Genomic DNA, 16929 nt, shown 5'->3' on the forward strand with positions numbered 1-16929 from the left:
GATGCAGCAAGGGCGGGGCAGTTCCACCTCCGGCAAAGGCATTTGGGAAACATGGCAATAGGCCCCTCCCCCAGAAGATCAGCAAGAATAGCCAGCCAAGATCAAGTTTACCCGTCAATGAGAACAGCAGAACTCCTCCAGCGCTAGGGGAATACAGCACATAGAATTCATGGCTTCCCCGCCCCCTGATTCTTTAGTCTTTCAAAGTTAATTTTTTTAATTTTCTTTTTTCTTTTTTTTTTGAATTTTTCTTTTTCCCTTTTTCAACCAACATCTTATCAATCCCCTTTTTAAAAATCTTTTTTATTTTAGAGTCATATTCTATCCCTTCATTGTAGTTAACCTTATTTTTGGTGTGTGTGTGTGTGTGTGTGTATATATATATATATATATATATATAGTTCTCTCCTTAAAATTTTGGGATACAGTTTCTTCTAACAGACCAAAATATACCCTAAATCTCTAGTGTATGGCTTTGTTCTAGTCTTCTGCCCGATCACATTCTCTCCCTTTTTTTTTTAATTTCTCTTTCTTTTTTCCACCAACTTCTTATCAATTCCTTTTATAAAATCTTTTAATATTTTCATCTTTACAGTCATATTCTATCCCTTCATTGTATTTATCCTTATTTTTGTACATATATAAGTTTTTCTTTCTTTAAAATTTTGGGAGGCAGTTTCTTTTAACAGACCAAAATACACCCAAAATCTAGTGTGTGGCACTGATCTGTTCACCAGCCTGATCATATTTGATCATATTCTTTTTTTTTCTTTTTCTTTTTTCTTTCTTTCCCCGGGTTTCAGGTCTCTTTTGATTACCTTAGTATATATTTCTCTGGGGTCATTGTTACCCTGTTAGCATTTTGTTCTCTCATTCATCTGTTCTCCTCTGGACAAAATGACAAGATGGAAAAACTCACCTCAAAAAAAAAAAAGAACAAGAGGCAGTACCAACTGCCATGGACGTAATCAATACAGACATTAGTAAGATGTTGGACTAGAGTTCAGAATGATGATTATAAAGATACTAGCTGGACCTGACAAAAGCATGGAAGATACTAGAGAAAAACTTTCTGGAGAAATAAAAGAAAATCTAACCAAGTTGAACTCAAAAAGTCTATTAATGAGGTGCAATAAAAAATGGAGGTTCTAACTGCTAGGATAAATGAGGCAGAAGAGAGAATCAGTGATATAGAAGACCAAATGATGGAGAATAAAGAAGCTAAGAAGAAGACAGATAAACAACTACTGGATCACAAGGACAGATCTTGAGAGATAAGTGATACCATAAGATGAAACAATATTAGAATAATTGGGGTCCCAGAAGAAGAAGAAAGAAAGAGAGGGGCCGAAGGTATATTGGAGCAAATTATAGCAGAGAACTTCCCTAATGTGGGGAAGGAAACAGGCATCAAAATCCAGGAGGCACAGAAAACCGCCCTCAAAACAATAAAAATAGGTCAACACCCTGACATCTAAAACTTACAAGTTTCAGAGACAAAGAGAAAATCCTGAAAGCAGCTTGGGACAAGAGGTCTGTAACCTACAATTGTAGAAATATTAGATTGGCAGCAGACCTATCCACAGAGACTGGGCAGGCCAGAAAGGACTGGCATGATATATTCAGGGTACCAAACAAGAAAAATATGCAGCCAAGAATACTATATCCAGCTAGGCTGTCATTGAAAATAGAAGGAGAGATAAAAAGCTTCCAGGACAAACAAAAACTAAAGGAATTTGCAAACACGAAACCAGCCCTACAAGAAATATTGAAAGGGGTCTTCTAAGCAAAGAGAGAGCCTTAAAGTAACATAGACTAAAAAGGAATACAGACAATATACAGTAACAGTCACCTTACAGGCAATACAATGGCACTAAATTCATATCTTTCAATAGTTACCCTGAATGTAAATGGGCTAAATGCCCCAATCAAAAGATACAGGCCTTCAGATTGGATAAAAAAAAACAAGACCGATCAATATGCTGTCTGCAATAGACTCATTTTAGACCCAAAGACATCTCCAGATTGAAAGTGAGGGGGTGGAAAACTATTTACCATGCTAACGGACATCAGAAGAAAGCTGGGGTGGCAATCCTTATAACAGACAAATTAGGTTTTAAACCAAAGACTATAATAAGAGATGAGGAAAGACACTATATGCTACTTAAAGGGTCTATCCAACAAGAAGATCTAACAATTGTAAATATCTATGCCCCAAACATGGGAGCAGCCAATTAATAACAAAATCAAAGAAATACATCGACAACAATACAATAATAGTAGGGGACTTTAACACCCCCCTCACTGAAATGGACAGATCATCTAAGCAAAAGATCAACAAGGAAATAAAGACTTTAAATGACACACTGGACCAAATGGACTTCACAGATATATTCAGAACATTCCATCCCACAGCAATGGAATACACATTCTTCTCTAGTGCCCATGGAACATTCTCCAGAATTGGTCACATCCTAGGTCACAAATCAGGTCTCAACTGCTACCAAAAGATTGAGACCATTCCCTGCATATTTTCAGACCACAATGCTTTGAAACTAGAACTCAATCACAAGAGGAATGTCGGAAAGAACTCAAACACATGGAGGCTAAAGAGCATCCTACTAAAGAATGAATGGGTCAACCAGGAAATTAAAGAAGAATTTAAAAAATTCAGGGAAACAATTGAAAATGAAAACAAAACTGTTTAAAATCTTTGGGATGCAGCAAAGGCAGTCCTAAGAGGAATGTATATAGCAATTCAAGCCTTTCTCAAGAAACAAGAAAGGTCTCAAAAACACAACCTAACCCTACACCTAAAGGAGCTGGAGAAAGAACAGCAAATAAAGCCTAAACCCAGCAGGAGAAGAGAAATAGTAAAGAACAGAGCAGAAATCAATGAAATAGTAACCAAAAGAACAGTAGAACAGATCAATGAAACTAGGAGCTGGTTCTTTGAAAGAATTAACAAGATTGATAAACCCCTGGCCAGACTTATCAAAAAGAAAAGAGAAAGGACCCAAATCAACAAAATCATTAATGAAAAAGGAGAGATCACAACCAACACCAAAGAAATACAAACAATTATAAGAACATATTATGAGCAACTATATGCCATAAATTAGATAATTGGGAAGAAATGGATGCATTCCTAGAGATGTATAAACTACCAAAACTGAACCAGGAAAAAATAGAAAACCTCAACAGACCCATAGCCACTAAGGAAATTGAAACTATAATCAAAAATCTCCCAATAAACAAGAGCCCAGGCCCAGATGGCTTCCCAGGGGAATTCTACCAAACATTTAAAGAATACCTATTCTTCTGAAAGTGTTCTAAAAAATAGAAATGGAAGGAAAACTTCCAAACTCATTTTATGAGACCACCATTACCTTGATCCCAAAACCAAAGACCTCATTAAAAAGGAGAATTACAGACCAATATCCTTGATGAACATGAATGTAAAAATTCTCACCAAAATCCTAGCCAATAGGATCCAACAATACATTAAAAGGATTATTCACCATGACCAAGTGGGTTCTACCCCTGGGCTGCAAGGTTGGTTCAACATCCGCAAATCAGTCAATGTGCTACAATACATTAAAACAAAAGAACAAGAACCATATGATCCTCTCAATAGATACAGAAAAAGCATCTGACAAAGTACAGCATCCTTTCTTGATCAAAACTCTTCAGAGTATAGGCATAGAGGGTACATATGTCAATATCATAAAAGCCATCTATAACAAACCCACAGTGAATATCATTCTCGATGGGGAAAAACAGAGCTTTCCCCCTAAGGTCAGGAACACGGCAGGGATGTCCACTCTCACCACTGCTATTCAACAGAGTACTAGAAGTCCTAGCCACAGCAATCAGACAACAAAAAGAAATAAAGGCATCCAAATCGGCAAAGAAGTCAAACTCTCACTCTTTGCAGATGATAGGGTTCTTTATGTGGAAAACCCAAAGGACTCCACCCCAAAACTGCTAGAACTCATATAGGAATTCAGTCAAGTGGCAGGATATAAAATCAATGCACAGAAATCAGTTGTATTTATATATACCAACAACAAGACAGAAGAAAGAGAAATTAAAGATACAAATATAGTGATCCAAAGGGGTACGTGCACCCGAATGTTTATAGCAGCATTGTCCACAATAGCCAAGCTGTGGAAAGAGCCAAGATATCCATCAACAGATGAATGGATAACGTTATGTGTGTATATATATATACCACATCTTCTTTATATATATGTATGTACACACACACACACACACACACACACACACACGCCATGGAATATTATGCAGCCATCAAAAAACCTGAAATCTTGCCATTTGGAACAACGTGGATGGAACTAGAGGGTATTATGCTAAGAGAAATAAGTCAGTCAGAGAAAGACATGTGTCATATGATCTCACTGATATGAGGAATTCTTAATCTCTGGAAACAACCTGAGGGTTGCTGGAGTGGTGGGGGTTGGGAGAAATGGGGTGGCTGGGTGATAGATATATGTGCTATGGTGAGTGCTGTGAATTCTATAAGACTGATGAATCACAGACCTATACCTCTGAAACAAATAATACATTATATGTTAAAAAAAAAAAACAAAAGATAGTAGGAAGGGAAGAATGAAGTGGGGGAAATCAGAGGGTGAGACGAACCATGAGAGACTGTGGACTCTGAGAAACAAACTGTGGGTTCTAGAGGGGAGGGGGTGGAGGGATGGGTTAGCTGGTGATGGGTATTGAAGAGGCCACATATTGAATGGAGCACTGGGTGTTATACAAACAATGAACCATGGAACACTACATCAAAAACTAATGATGTAATGTATGGTGATTAACATAACATAATAAAATAAAGTTAAAAAAATAAAAAGAAAAGAAAATCTCTTGAGGCGCCTGGCTGCTTCAGTCAGTGGAACATGGAACTCTTGATCTCAGGGCTGTGAGTTTGAGCCCCATATTGGGCAAGAGTTTACTTAAAAATAAAATCTTCAAAATATAAAAGAAAAAGAAAAATGAAAAATGAGGAAAAGAGTGAAGGAACCTCTGTTGTTAACACCAGTGGGTGCATCCATACCCTCACGTGTGGAGCATCCCTCGACTGTCTCCTTATGTGGTCTTTTGCTGACCTTGGTGAGAACTCAATGCTGATTTCTCTATCTGAAGACTTTGGTAGCACCTGGCCTGTTTCTTTTCCAAAGATGTTAGATGACAAACAAATGCAGAAAACATGAAGAGCTATCTACATGTAAGAGGTTTTGTATTGAGTTGTACTTCATTTTGCTAACCCAACTGAAGTCTGGTTTGCTGGGCTCCGTTTCACACCATGAGGTGTTGGCTACATACATTTATGAGCCCGATGCTAATAAGCCCCAGACTGATCTCATATGCAACTTGCAACCTTCAGCCTGGACCGATAAGCATGATGTGTTGTGCTCATGAGGAACAGATGGTTTAAATTTAAATTCAAATGTTAAAGGGAACACAAAGCTGAAATGAAATTCTTTGAATACTTGAAAAAAACGTTTGATATTTATTAATAATGAAATCAAATTTAATGGAATTCCATTGAACCCTTAAACTGTCCAGTGAGTACAAATTAATGCTGGTTTTTTGATCTTTTTTTGTAATTACAGTAATGATTCAGACTTTTCTAGACTGTGGCTTTAGGGAGAAATACTGATAAAAAAAATAAAACAAGCTTCAGGACATCATTCAGCATGATGTCTGAAAAATTAATACTCTTGATAGTAATTTGAAACAGAAACAGAAACTTTGTAAGTGCCAAGGTGGTAATGACTCCATTTCCTACCCACTCCAGATTATTTCCTCTCTGCTCTAGGATAGCAAAGGATGGTCCTGGCTGAGATTGGATGTTAATTTCTTGAAGGAGTAGGTGTATCTAAATCCAGCTGGGTACAGTGGAAGGGGCATGAGAAGGAGACCCAGGGGATGTGTTTTCCAGCTCAGGTGATCATGGAATCAGTCTGATTCCTTTTGAAGATGAGGAGGATTATTTCATAATTTTGCTGGCTCAACATGTATTAATTGGAACCGCCTTTGGTCAAATCAACACCCTAGCTTTAGTCCCGAACCCATCACTTAATCATTTTCTGATCTCATGAAATTCTCATTGCTTTCCTGGGTCTCCATTTCCTCACCCTTCTCAATTCCTGCCTATGAACCATCAACTGTGTTGAGAATTCAGTGTGAGAATGTGTGTCTGAGAGCTTTGAAACAGAGAAAATAGCATTTAGCAGTATTGTCACTGTGAAGTGGGTAGAGGTAGCTCCTAGAAACCACTTATTGGTCCTCTACGGAAAAGAAGAATGAGATGTAATTGAGAAACGAAATTTAAATTATTAGGTAACATTATGTGTCTACAAATTCTAAATGTTCAAGCCTTAGATGAGAGTCAGTAGCTTCCGTTTGAGCACCAAAATTCCTTTTTTATTATTCCCCCTCTAGGACTTTCAAGATTTAAGCAGCTTGACAGCTGCCAAATGCCAAATTAACTTTATTTATCAAAAGCACATATGACTACCAATCCTGAACTTTGGGTCTTAATGAAAAACCAGTGTGAACACCTTTATGCCTATAATTCCAGCTGAATAGAAAGAAAAGTAATTAACTTGTGTAGTATTGTTTTGTGACAAATCACCATTTTTGGGGGGAGGGCTATTGCTGAATACTGAGAAAAGAGGCTGAGGGCCTAGAATCCCTCCCCACCCCCAAACAAAAATATATTATTGTCTTCTCTCTCTTATGTTTTCTAAGAGCCCCATGTGCTGTGTTAGCCAAACTTCAGAGCCAGCATTTTGAGAGATGTGTGGCTCAGGGGGTTTCAGCGATGCACCCAAGGTCAAAGAGCTAACAAGGAAAGAAGCAGAGATGTGAATCAGGCCACAAATCCTCTACTCTCTCTTCTAATTCAATCACTAAATCTCAGTTCTGCTAGGAATCTAAGAAAAAGCTCCAAAATCAAGTACATTTTAAAATTGATGCAAGACAGGAATTTTCTGTGATTTAGGATACTGTGAATGAGTATTGAAAATTAATAAACATTTAATGTGCTGAAGGGTGCTTGAAACCAGAACAAAATTCAGGGATGAGACAATTTAAAAAACAACACCATTGTACCCAACGGGGTGATCTACTATTTTAATGTTAGCAACGATACCTACTATCTTTGATTTTGCCAGACTCCTCAAAATCGGCTTAGCTTCAAGAAATTGGATAGCTACATATGTCTTTTTGTCTTAATCATCTCTAAAATAAAACTGATCTAATGTATTATATAACTGAACAGGTTTTACATGCTGATTCTATATAGATCACCAATATTTAAGTAGACAGATGTTCCAGTTAAGAATATGTGCAAGAGAAAAATATTGACATTGCATTTCAAATCAAATTATTTTCCCTTTAAACATGATCATCGCCATACTTTGAGACCTGAAATGAACCAGTTCATTTTGCACATGAGACCAGTGAAAGGTGAAGTACGTAACTTCATTTTGTAAACTGCTATGAGGGTGACCATCACCTGGAGATCTATTCAAGGAGACTAAAAGTGCCTGGCTGGGCTTCCCTGGAGTGAGGATGCTCAGTGGGAGGATATGGTGGTGCTTCAGTCAGTAGGAGGCCAGTGAGTCCTATTTGGGGAGATTGGAGGATGACAGATGCCAGCAGAGACAAAGGCTCTCTGCCTCAGGAAAGGGGCCCTAATCAAACCCAGGGAGCCCACAGGTGGTGACGAGAACACATAATACTACATAATAATGCCGACAACGGGAGAGCTTGCTGAGCACTTGCTATAAGCCACACACTGAGACTTTTCCTATACTTCCTCTTTGCTACAACCCTAAGAAATAGGTACTGTTTTATAAATGAGGAATTCAGAAAGTCCTGAAAGAAGGTGTGATTAAACTCCTTGCTCAAGATTACAGTTGTAAGTAGGCAAGATTTGTCCACTTGTATATGACTTCATCTTCTGAACTTTTAACTACGCCACAAAGATAATTGTTTTAAAACTTAGAGGACTTGGGGATTGTAATGGTTATTAGGGGAAAGAGATGAAGAGGAAGGAAATGGGGCAAACATTTTTATTTTTGAGTATTCGTTGTATTATATATCATATATTCTAAAGGAATTTTTTAATGTATTAGGTTATTTCATCATTGGTTATATTTTATTATTTATTTATTTATTTATTTATTTATTTATTTATTTATTTATAGAGCACACATGCCGGCAGAGGGAGAGGGAGAGAGAGAATCTGAAGCAGGCTCCATGCTCAGTGAGAGCCCGACCCAGAGATCTCACAACCCTGAGATCGTGATCTGAGCTGAAATCAGGAGTTGGAGGCTTAAGCAACTGAGCCTGCCCAGGCGCCCCTGGTTATATATTTTTCTGAAATGACAACCGGGGGCTCAGAAATATTAAACAACTTTTCAATGTCCCCCAGCTAATATAATGATGAAAGGGATTTTGCCTCTCTGATTGCAAAGTCAATATTCTTTACACTATTCCATGTTGTTGACATATAATCTTCCACAAAATAATGGAATAGAAGACATTGGCCTCAATCTCTCCTTGAAGTCCTGGGGTACTGGCCGGTGCATCATCTTCTTTCCATCCTGTTTCTAGGAATACCAACTCTAAAGACCTTATTTCAATGACCCTCTGATTCTGCTCTCCCAGAGTCTTTGAATCTACTCATCATCTAACCAGCAATACGTTTCCATGCTATGCCACGGTCTCCTAGACCTTCACTGGGGGACTCATTACCTAAATTTATAGACACATTGGTTTAATAGGATGTGCTGCATCTGGGGCAGTTGGTTTTAAATGAGGTCTTCATGAGAGAAAATGGCTTATTTATTCACTAATATTGTCGGGTAAATAGGTTCCTTCCTTGCATGTTGGCATTTCTGATACTGTGGCCTATTCAGTGGAACATTTATAGTCATGTTTGCCATTCCAGTGTCTGAGAGTATGGATGATACAGCTTCTCTCTACATGGAATCATCTCTCCCTACTATGCAACCTACATATTCTCAGATTCTCCAAACATGTCATTCTTGGTTTTGAAGGCTAATCAGGAAAAAAGAAAGTCTGGTCCCAACTCTGCCACTGAAGAGTCTGAGGTCACTTGCAGAAGCCCTCTGACTTATAGTTTCTTTGTTAATAAAATGTGGTTAAGTATCTGTATTTCTGATTTTCTAAGATTTCCATGAAGGTTCAAGATAAGGGATGAGAAAACACTATAAGTACAGAAATGTATTGCAACATATGTAACATTATTATTTAATATAATAAATCAAGTCCTCTGTGCTACATCCCTGAGAATGTTTTTTGATCCTGCTTACCTATCAGGGCCTTTTCAACATGTGTGGGGGCAGAAATACACCGTTTCCTCTAGAAAATAGACAACAGAAAAAATACTTTGGGGAGCCGGGCTGGCTCAGTTTCTAGAGCATGTAACTCTTGATCTTGGGGTTGCAAGTTCGAGCCCCAGGCTGGGTGTAGAGATTACTTAAAAATAAAATATTTAAAAAACATAAAAATATTCTTTTTTTTAAAAAAAGAATAAATATCTTGTCGATGACTTTTTCCCACCTTGCCTATAAAGTGATGACCACGGTAACCAGCTCCCTGCCTATTCCTCCTTCCTGTAGTGGACTTCTCAGTAATCAATAACAACAGTCCAGCAATGGTGCAGCTGATATGGCAGAGAAATTGTAGAAAAACATTCAGGATGAAGCTAATGAGAACATGTGAGAAAGGGAAGTGGGTTGAATTGATGTTGAAACTAATTTATTTCATTAGTGGGCACTAGATGTAATTTGCAGTGTAGTGGAATTAATCATTTAAAATGGATTGTTCACATAGAAGTTATAAAAATACCAACATTCCACTTGGTGCTATTTTTTTCCCCCAGCTGAATCAATTTGGTTTTAAAGGATTTGTTTGTATTTAAAGTATAAAAAGAAGCAAGGGTTCATGTGGCTCTGCTCGGAAACAGGAATAGATGGGGAAATAGCTGGAGCGGGAGGATATCAATAAGCCAAAACCTGAGCAGATTATAAGGGGCAGTCAGTGATTTCTACCTGGAGTAAGTGAACATGGCAGAATAAACTCCTTTAAAAGAAAGTCTCCTAAGGATTTAATCCATTCAGAGCCGAGCTGAAAGCAGCAATTCTTAATCCTAGATATACATTATAATCTCTTGAGAAACTTAAGAGATACCAATGCCCAGGCCTCACCCTAATTTAATTAAATCAGAATTGTTGAGAGCTGGTGCTATAGAGCAAATATAATGCCACCTTTTTTTTTTCTAAAAAAAAAAATCCGATGGGGTTTGAACAACAAAATAAAATGTATTAATCAAAGGAAAAAATACTTATATATTCTTTGCATTGTGTAAGGATCTGTGAGTGTAAGGAGGCACTAGATTCTTTCAACAAGGCAATTACTATCAGATTAGGGATATAAAAATATATGCAGGTACTCCAAGCATTGATTGCCAACTTGTGATGAAAATTCTGTGTTCCATAGACATCCAGAAGAAGGAGAAATGATTTTGAACCAGAAGAATTAGGGAAATCTGAGAATCAGTAGGAAATGGGCAAGGATTTAGAGGACAGCATATCAGTAAGCTACTGTGGCATAACAAGGTCTTAAAGACTTAAAAATAGCCATTTATCACATTTTTTTTTTTTTTAGAATTTAAATCCACCTTGATGACTTGGGTGTTCTAGGTTGATCTTGATTGGTCAGTGCTTGGATTTTTGATTTTTTTTTTTTTTTTTTTTTTTTTGCTAATGATCACAAATTGTTACAGCACACAATCTATTTCAAAAACAAAGATGCTAAAAAATTCATGTGATGGATGTGGCCAAAGTCATTTTACAAATGTTACTGTCATGACATCTGAACAGTTTTTGTCAGGAGTTTTGACTACAGGACAATTAAGAAGATATTTGTGAAGAAAAGGGTCTCCTATACTCACATTTTTGCACAGACGATGAAGCTAAATGGTAAAATTATTCCACCCATGGTAGTTTTTGGTCAATTTCAGCTCAACCCCAAGATTCCTACCTTCAAGTCTAGGCTTCTTTCTCCTCTACAAATACGGATGGTCCAAGAGAAAAGACTTTGTGTGCTATCTCCTTCATATAAGAAATTAAAGTTAATTAACCTGAATGCAAGAAGAAATTATTGCCAAGACAGAGGAGGTAAGACAACCACTGTCTCTGAAGAACTCACTAGCCCTCAGTCAATTATAAATCAGTACTCTTAAAAATCTTTACCACAACCCTTTTCAGTGGTATCTAATCATTTCACACATAAAAAAAATCATCTCACAGAGATGATTCCATCTGTGCAGAATCACACAGTAGGTGATGGAGCTGGCATTGGAATCCACCTCTCTGTTCTTTCTAATCCACACTCCTGTACACTGTAATTTATTATTCTATCATACTATATCTGATTTATTTTACCTGGAAAGAATAAGTGAATACCACGTAAGGGATGAGTGTTGGCAGTTAGGAGCTGTAAGATCCTGCAACTGCATTTTATTAATTGATAAATGAGGTATTGCTTTCTTTTTTAAATTAACCTAAAACTCATTTTAGAAATTAAATAAGTTTCAGGGCATGCTCATTTTACATGGTGAAGATTCAGAGGGACTCTTAGAAAGTCAACATGTTGGTGGGGCAGAAGAAAGTCCAACCACCAGGTCTGAGGCTTCGGGGAGGCATGTGAGGTGCCTAGGGTACGACCTTTAAGGAGGTGGTTCATTTTAGGGTCATTTAATGAAGGATGGAACTCTAGGAGTGAGAGTTTCCTTAAATGTGTTCAAGTGCCTTGCTTGCTTGGCGGTTCCTGTGGTCCCACCAACAATAAGAATGTATCTCAGAGTTTTTCAAGACATTTATATCCAGAGAGGGACCAACTGGAGGGCAGTAATATTCTTCTCATCTGTCAGCGTAGTAAATACTGCAAACCTCCACCTGTGCTGAAGTTGGACCTTCTCAATGCTTCTCGCTTTTGTCCACTTTGTCCCCTATTTTGATCTAATTGAATGTGTCATGGTCCCTTCACTCTGGTCCTGTAAGTTCTTCAGTGTTCAGACTTCCTGTACAGCATGGAAAAGATACGTTTTTCCTAAGAGTTTTGAGGAAATGATGAGAACGGTGCCTTGTAGACCCCCGGGCTCCAATGTGGAACCTTGGGACAGGCTTGGGGCAAGCACAGCCCGCCACCAGTCAGACCAGGAGAAGCACAGAGTTCTCCAAGGACAGCAGGAGGAGCCATCAGAGTCAGGAACCCAAACTGCAGACAACACGGCAGATACATGGCACCATGGGAAGAGAGACCTAGAAGCAAAGATCTCTCCCCCTGCCGATAGGAGGGATCTAGGTCTAGTTAGCTGGGGGCCCACAGGGCATAACCGGTTAGGTCCGATGGGGACACATGAATCACCCTACATGCTCCACAGGGTTTCTGGAATCAAAGCTAAGATCACAGTACAGAAAATGGCTTTGTACCTGCAGGAGTTTGGATAAGCCTTGCTTTGGTGAGATATATGGGATCCAATTTTAGAAGCCTGAACTAGCTTTATAAATAGTGTTTCCAGATAAAATACAGAATGCTTATTTAATGCTGCATTTTAAATTAACAATGAATAATTTTTAACATAAGTATGTCCCAAATAATGCACGTGGCATACTTATACCAAAAAAAGTTTATACTGAAATGGGCACACTATATTTTTATTTGCTAAATCTGCCACTGTCTTTGCATAAGTTAGAAATCACCTTCTCTACCAGTTTTAGGACTGAACATTTCTTTCTAAAAGCTAATGGTGGGAAGTGCAGAGAAGGAAATCTTGCCTCACATGAAAAGCCTTTTAACCTCAGCTTCTTCCTCTGCAAAATGGGTATATTAATAGTACCTATGTCTTCTAAGGTTGTAGAGGGATGGGGTAATATATGAAATGCTGAGCATGGGGTCCGGCACAGACTAAGTCTTCAATAAATTTCAACCACTATTAAAATAAATACTTCATGAAGACACGGAGGGGTAGTGAAAAAATGCATAAATGCTCTTGGTAAAGCAGGACACAATGAAGAGCTAAGTAATACTCTATAATAGTTCATTGCAATTTATTTTCTAGCTGAGGCTCAGGATCCATCCCATTCTGTATGGGAAATAATCAAAACAAAGTGGCGTAACAAGAAATCCCATGACAGTTGTGTGGAAATGCCATCTTTTCTTTTTAGGTGAAGTGGTAAAGCCTTGTAAGTGGCATTTGTGCCTTTGACAAATGGAGGCTGACAACACGGGGATGTGGCTGACAAGTACAAAATAGCATTCAGGAGGCAGGCACCCCGAAGACGAAAACAACTCTTGTGTGTAGCTGTCTATATTGAGCCAGATTTTAAAGAACTGAAAAACTCTCTATATGGGAAAGAAGAACATGATGATCTCTCAGTAAAAACCTGTTATTTTTTCTAAGATAGATAGTTTTCTAAAGCTCCCCCCCTGCCACTGTATAGGACTGTATTGGAAAAATATCCCCAGAAAATGTAATTCAACAGATTTTGATGGAAAACATTTTCCTTCAGTTATAAGCATCTAAATTATCCATTGTGAACATCAGAAGTTATTGAAACCTCCAATGTGACTGTAATATATCCCTTCTTGTAGAACACAGGCATGTTTTCTGAAGCTTTATTGAAAAATGAGAGTCTCATATAAAATGTACTTCAGATCATTTAACTTTTCTCTCTTCTTTTATGATCCAATGAATTTTATTCATTTTAGCAACTCATGCTGAACCTAAGTACTTTAGGATTAAGATTAAAATACTGAGTATATGAATTAGGGTTAATAAAAAAATCCAATATATTTTTGCTTATGCAGCTACTGTCACTTGAATGAAATGATACAGCTCAGAGGTGAAGTATGGGTAAACTAACTGATTTTCTTTTCAATTTGGTGTCCACAGAAATCAGACCCAGATGGTTCTGTTGTTATAAATTAAGGTTGATCAGAGTGACACAACTTCCAAGGGAATCTTTTCTCAAGAATTAAATCGGGTGCCCATAATTGTATTTCTATAGCTTTATCTCATGGTGTAATCAGGGAGAAAAATTAAGACTAATATTCAGACAATAGCAAATATCTCTCATATAGATTTCAGTTTCCATTGGCTGGGTTTGCCAGAGAATAGAGATACAAAGGAGAAATATATCTGAAATGAATTATGAATAATTTAAATTACCTGAACTGTAGTGGAATTCCAGAAGTAGGGTAAGTACTGGTCAAAAGGAAAATTCAGACTAAATTTATAATCTGAGTTAAGACGCTGTGTATATAAAGGTGTATATATAAACCCTGTGTGTGTCCCAGGGGGCCTCCTCTGTTTGTCTCCACTGGACAATGAAATTATGGAGTGGGAGTGCTTGTGATGTGCTCTACTATTCCTCACAATCTTGGAAAAATGGGAGCAACCTACAGAAACACAGCACGGGGACACCTGGGTGGCTCAGTTTGTTAAGTGTCTCCCTTTGGCTCAGGTCATGATCCGAGTCCAGGGATCAAGTCCCACATCGGGCTCTCTGCTCAGTGGGAAGTCTGCTTCTCCCTGTCACTCTCCTTCTGTGCGTGCACTCTGTCTCTCAAATAAATAAATAGAATCTTAAAAAAAGAAAGAGAGAAAGAAAGAAACACAGCATGGTCGGGAAAGGAACCCTGAGGTCAGAGTGAAGAAAGGGTTAGTAGAAGACCAGAGGTTGGGAGGCTGTTACAATGATCTATCAAGAAAGCATCGATACTTGGACTGTGATAGTCACATCTGAAGTGGAGAGAAGTAAACACAATTGTGAAACCTGAAGACTATGGAATAACAAGATTTTCTGATGCCTGGACATGGAGAGGGTGGAATTCAAGTATACTCAGGGACCAGGGGTTTCATGATGCTATTAAACAAGATAAAGAAGCTGGGAAAAAGGGGTGGCGAGAAAGGTGATGACTTCAACCCTTTGTAAATTGAATATGAGGTACATGTGGGGCATACTCATAATAAGTCCTAATAAATTGATTTGGGAAATAGATTTTGATTTCGATGATTATGGATCATCAGATTGTTGAAGGTCAGTGAAACATTGGATTCACTGGGACAAGCTGGGAGGGTGAATGGGATAGATGCTGGGTGGGAGACAGAGTCTGCACCAAAGAGATCTTATCTGGCATTTGAAACATTGCCTAAGCACTGGCGCTTACAGCCGGGCTGAGGAAGTGGGTGATAGAGAAGGTCAAGTACAGCCGCGGGCTGGAGCCAATGGTTAACTTCTCAGGAATTCTGTAAGCTCCTTGTTGGACACAACCATCATTAAACATTAAATTGTATATATTTAAAATTACATGTATTAAAAACAAAGATAGATAAACTTAAAATTCCCCTCTCCACATTATTTTCTACAGTTGACTATACTACCTATCCTCTTGAGGCTATTTACACCTATTGTGTCCATATGGTAGAAAAAGCATAATGATGAGCCACTGTGTAACTCTTTCCAACCCTACTTTCAGTGATCTTTCTGCTAGTAGCTTGAAATTACAAGGTAATCAGCAAGTGCTACAAATTAGGGCTCCCCCCCACCCACCCTGAGAGCTGGTTGTTTACAAGCACACCACAGATTAAGGAGGAACTTCCATAACCAAAGTATGGGCCTTGTAATAGAAATGTGTTTCTTCTATTGCTAAATAAAAAAATTACTCTATAACTTTGTAGCTTAAGACAACAGCTGTTATTTTGTTATTATAACTCACAATTCTATTGGTAAATAATTCTGGAAAGACACGGGTGGTAATTATGGCTAAGAATCTCAGGCAATTGTAGTTAGAAGGTGGCTAGAACTAGAGCAGCAGTGTTCTGGAACAGCAGGGCTGGCTGTGCATCTTTGTTTCTCTCTCTCGCTTTTTAAGATTTTATTTATTTATTTGAGAGAGAGAGAGAGAGAGAGAGAACATGAACAGGGCAGGGGTAGAGAGAGAGGGAGAAGCAGACTCCCCGCTGAGCAGGAAGCCTGATGTGGGGCTTGATCCCGTGACTCCGGGACCATGACCAGAGCTCAAGGCAGATGCTTAACTGACTGAGCCACCCAGGTGCCCCCATCTTTCTCTCTTTATGTAATTTTTTTTCGGGTGTTCTTTCTGTGTTAACTAGTTTGAGCATGATGGCCTCATGGGAGTTGTATTTTTTATGTGGTATCTCAAGGGCTCCAAAGGCAAGTGTGTCTTAGGGAAGAAAGTGGAAGCTACATCACGTTTTATTCCTTGCCTCAAGAATCATAGAATCACATCCAGCACATTCTATTGCTTACAAACAAGTCACAAATCTGCCCAGACTCAAGGAAAGTAGAAGTCAACTCCATTTCTCAGTAAGGGAATGGAAAGGTTTAACAAGAACATATGGAATGGCAGATATTTGAGCTATCTGTAGAAAATACAATCTGCCTCGGAACCCAATCCACAAATGTATTGGAGAAAGACAACTCTATGTAGTTGCCACTGTGGTCGGCCCTCTGGAGCTCGCTTGAGAAGTGTTGCTTTCATCAATCTGAGACAAAAGTCACACACGTGAGTTAGAATATCATTTCCAAATGATACAGTCTAGGACCTGAAGAAGTTCAATTTGAGGGAATTTTATGGAATAGGGAAGTCCAACCTTGGATGATGATTAACAATAAATTTGTCCATGTCCTTAGGGCTTAAGGAAGTTTCCGCATCTGTCACCAGGAACGTACTACTTTTTATCTCTCTTCTGAACGTTTCTTCTGATTCTACTCCTTTTATGAGATTTTGTCCTCATCTTGGCCTTTATGTTTGTTTGTATCCTCCTGC

The sequence above is a fragment of the Callorhinus ursinus genome, unplaced genomic scaffold (assembly GCF_003265705.2).
Source record: "Callorhinus ursinus isolate GAN/ISIS: 27379988/994484 unplaced genomic scaffold, GSC_fseal_2.0 scaffold2, whole genome shotgun sequence".
Taxonomy (NCBI): domain Eukaryota; kingdom Metazoa; phylum Chordata; class Mammalia; order Carnivora; family Otariidae; genus Callorhinus; species Callorhinus ursinus.